A 4754-nucleotide genomic window follows, 5' to 3' on the forward strand; every position below is an offset into this window, starting at 1 on the left:
GTTTAATAGCATGTATGCCTCCTGTATACATGGGAGAGACCCAGGACAACTGAGTAACTCTATGAAATGACCCAAGCCTTCACCTTAAATACCATCTCCAGCTAAAGACAAAAGAAGATGTTGGGGGCGGGGAGCCAGTTATGGGAGGTGACCAGGAAAAGCACAGCAAACCAGGGTAAGGTTGTTGTGCAGATCAAAGTCCATGCCTTGTCCACTGATGAGAGTTTCTAGCGATTGAGAGTCATCCTTCTCTTTCTGGTAGAGAGGGGGAGACACCCTTACAAATGGAGATTTCCCTTATAAATCTAAATGTCTTACAAAACGGTAACTTCCCTTGGTTTCCAGAGATTTCCCTGTGTCCGCTCTTCCTTAATCAGTCTAAAATAATTCTTCTGCCAAAAAGGCATGTTTTGGGGTGGCAAATTCTGCTCCCCTTCAAAGGCTAGGCTTGTGCCATCATCATCTTCCCTGGAGTACCCCCATCTACGGTTGCTAGATTTGGTAAATAAAAGCACAAGATGCCTAGTTAATTTGAATTCTGGATATACAACAGATGCTTTTATAAATATATAATAAAATGAAAACTATCCCACGCAATATTTTGAACATACTTACACTAAACTTAATGTTGTTTATCTGAAATTCAAATTTAACTTGGCATTCTGTGTTTTATCAGGCATCCCCACCCCAGCGCAAAGCACAGAGCTTGTGGATTAAAATAGATCTAGGCCACTGGTTATCACATTTGTGTGCACCAGAATCACCTGGAGGTGATTAAGACACAGCCTGCTGGTTCCCCACCCCCCACCCCAGAGTTTCTGATTCAGCAAGTCTGGGAGGTGCCCCAAAATTTGCATTTCTAACAAGCTCCCAGGTAATGCTGCTGCTCTGCTCGTCTGGGGACCACCCTTTGGGAAACACTGCTCTAGCACAACCTCAATAAGTAGATCCAATGGGAAAGAAGCTCTTGTTGCCAAGTCGATAAGAAGCAAGCAGAAGGCTTTGCAGACCCCTTGCGGCAGGGTCTGTGGGCTCCCTGGCAGTGCTCCTTCAAGGAGTGTGTATTTGCCCATGCTGCCCTCAGCTACTTCCCTGCATAGTACCTCTTGACTGCATTAGGTTGGTCATAAGCAAAGTTGTGGTTTGGATTTGTTGCTTCCAGTCTTGTTTGTACCTCCATCAATTTTCACTCCTCTACCTCCCTCCCTTCCTCTAGGTGCCAGTGTCTTTCCATTTTCTAACTTGGGGATGGCAAACCTATGCATTGTGGTTCCCCATGAAGAGACTCTCCTTATTTATTTCCTAAGCAGGGAAGCTGCCATTTGGAGGTTGCTGGCAGTTTTTAGTGAAGACGTTGATTCTCTTTGAGGCTTTCCTCCTTTATTCTGGGAAAGTCACCAGAATGGCCCTTGACTTACAAAAATGTAAAACACTACATGCCCATCAACATAGGACACTGATAGTTGTCCCAAGGGAATAGGGGAAATTTGCATAAGGAGTACCTGGGCTTCTATTTGAGACTGAGATTGAGATCCTGGATTTCTGACTGAGATTGCAACCCTTTTCTATTTGAGGCCCAAAGTTATTATAACGTTTTAGGATAGACTAGGGTGGTCCTGGCCCATTCCAGGGAGCAGGAAAGGGCAACAAAACTCCTGAGATAAAAAACATTATGAGAGGGTGTGGCCCGGTGGTATGTAGTGGTTAAATTCGTGTGCTCCACTTCAGCAGTCTGGGGTTTGTAGGTCCGGATCCCAGGCACTGACCTAGCATCGTTCATCAAGCCACGCTATGGCGGCATCCCACATAAAAGAGAGGAGGATTGGCACAGATGTTAGCTCAGCGACAATCTTCTGCAATATTCCTCAAGCAAAAAGAGGAAGATTGACAACAGATGTTAGCTCAGGGCCAATCTTCCTCACACACACACACAAGCACCATGAGAGACCTCCGCTTGCCAGGTGTCCTCATGAGAGTGACATCATCTTTAAACCCTGCATGGCAATCCCTGAGGAAGCACCATGATGCCTGGGGAAGACAGGGTGACCTGGAAGTCCAACTACTTCCTTAAGATCATCCAGCTTTGGGATGATTATGTAAAATGCTTCATTGTGGGAGCAGACAATGTGGGTTCCAAGCAGATGCAGCAGATCTGCATGTCCCTCTGCAGGAAGGCTGTGGTGCTGACGAGCAAGAACACCATGATGCACAAGGCCATTCAAGGGCATCTGGAAAACAACCCAGCTCTGGAGAAACTGTTGCCTCATATCCGGGGGAAAGCGGGCTTTCTGTTCCTGAAGAAGGACCAACAAGCTCCCATGAGATCAGTGACGTGCTGCTGCTGGCCAATAAGGTGCCAGCTGCACCTGTATTGGTACCATTGCCCCATGTGAAGTTACTTGGCAGCCTAGAACACTGGTCTGAGGCCTGGGAAGACCTCCTCCTTCCAGGCTTTAGGCATTACAACTAAAATCTCCAGGGGCACCATTGAAATTCTGAGTGGCGTGCGGCTGATTAAGACTAGAAGCGACACTGCTGAACATGTCGAACATCTCCCCCTTCTCCCTTGGGCTATCATCCAGCAGGTGTTTGATCATGGCAGTATCTACAACTCTCAAGTGCTTGACGTCACGGAGGAAACTTTGCATTCTTGCTTCCTGGGTGTCTGTAATGTTGCCTGCATATGTCTGCAGATTGGTTACCCAGCTGTCACGTCAGTACCCCCGTTCTATCACCAGTGGGGACAAGTGGGTCCTCGCTTTGTTTGTGGAGACTGATTACACCTTCCCACTTGCTGAGAAGATCAAGGCCACTGACACCACTGCTGCTCCTGTTGCTGCCGCAGCCCCAGTCAAGGCTGAAGCAAAGGAAGAGTCGGAGGAGCTGGAGGAAGATATGAGATTTGGTATCTTTGACTAATCACCAAAAGCAACCAACTCAGCCAGCTTTATTTGTGAAATGAGGAAATAAAGGCTTACTTCTCTTAAAAAAAAAAAGCACTATGAGGGTAGAAGGAGACAGGACCAGGCAGCTGGCCCCTGCACTGGGGCTCCTGTGGTGCAAGGGGCATTGGGGGACATTTCTGCAAAGTCTTTGAAGCCACTGATACCAGAACTGCCTCAGCACAGCCCCTCCTGTGGGCAAGTTTATGCCACAAGCAAAGGTCCATGTGTGTGAAAGAATTGGAAGAGCCCAACCTACTTTATCTTGAAACATTTGTCTGGGCAACCATACCCCATCATCCTTGTGGGACATAATCCAGCCCAGTGGCCAAAGCTGTATAGTAGTCTCAGGGAGTATATCTGATACCCTGTGTTCTAAGGGACCCCAAGATAAGGACTGAATTTCCTGTCAATATGGAATGTAAAAACTCAGTCATAATAATTTGAACATTAAAAGAAATGTTAAAAATTTGTATCCTGAGTTGGTGAAGTGAGTTGCCCTTCTTTTTTTGGGTAGGGAGGGGAAGATTAGTCCTGAGCTAACTGCTGCCAATCCTCCTCTCTTCACTGAGGAGGACTGGCCCTGAGCTAACATCCATGCCCATCTTCCTCTACTTTCTATGTGGGATGCCTACCACAGCATGGCTTGCCAAGCAGCGCCGTGTCTGCCATGTCTGCACCCGGGATCTGAACCAGCGAACCCTGGGCCGCCAAAGGGGAACATATGCACTTAACTGCTGCGCCACCAGGCCAGCCCTGAGTTGTGCTTCTTACACATGATATATATGTCATTGCCTCCCACTTTTGCTCTCCTATTAGGTGCTATTTGATCAGAGCTGTCTTTCCCATTGAGCCTGGGCATGCCCTTTGGATCCTTCTATTATTAGTTACAGCATTCTTGGTTGCAAGTAACAAAAATACTTTTTAATAAATCCTTATCTAGCACTTACTATGTACTAGGCAGAGTTCTAAAGGCTTTATAAATTTACAAATTTGCAGACCCTTTTTTTAATTTTTACTTTTTTGCTGAGGAAGATTCACCCTAAGCTAACGTCCATTAACAATCTTCCTCTTTTTTTTTTTTTGCTTGAGGAAGATTAGCCCTGAGTTAACATCTGTGCCAGTCTTCCTCTAACTTGTATGTGGGACAAAACCCCAGCATGGCTGATGAGTGGTGTAGGTCCGCACCCGGGAAATGAACCTGCAAACCTGGGCTGCTAAAGCGGAGTGTGCCGAACTCAACCACTATGCCATGGGGCCGGCTCCTACAGACTCTTTTAAATCAACCATAGAAGGTAGAGTTATTATCCCAATTTTACAGATTAAACACAAAAGGAGATTTCTTTTTTTTTAGTATGAATTCAGGGGTGTCTCATAAAACCCAAGTTCCTGAATACAGGTGATCTTCAGAGATGAACTGGAACTGTGGGATAAATACTATCTGGATTCTCTTTCTACCACTTGCTTCTGCACCTCTTTGTACCTGTGTTTCATTCTTCCCTCTTACATTAAAGCAGCTCTCTCTTTCTAGTCCATATGGAAGAAAATGTGGTGGCTAATATCACCCGAGTTTTACATGGAATGGATCTGACCATCCAGAGAGAGAAACTGATTTCTCTCTTAGCTCAAAAATTCCCTCAGAAGGAATTTATTAGCTCAGTTTGGTTTAGGTGTCCAGCCCTGGACTCAGTCTCTTGGGGATCAACCTTTGCTAACCAAATGTAACTCACAAAAGAGGGATTTATAAAACCATGGACAGAGGGCTGCACGTCACATTGCAGGAACATGCAGTTCCCACTGGTACCATGTGGA

At 46.0% G+C, this 4754-nt stretch overlaps 1 pseudogene; it reads left to right on the forward strand.

Annotated features, from left to right (window-relative positions):
- The first annotated feature begins 785 nt into the window (after window positions 1–785).
- LOC106829912 (large ribosomal subunit protein uL10 pseudogene) lies at window positions 786–3460 on the forward strand (annotated as a pseudogene).
- Window positions 3461–4754: the final 1294 nt, after the last annotated feature.

The sequence above is a fragment of the Equus asinus genome, chromosome X (genome assembly GCF_041296235.1).
Source record: "Equus asinus isolate D_3611 breed Donkey chromosome X, EquAss-T2T_v2, whole genome shotgun sequence".
Classification (NCBI taxonomy): domain Eukaryota; kingdom Metazoa; phylum Chordata; class Mammalia; order Perissodactyla; family Equidae; genus Equus; species Equus asinus.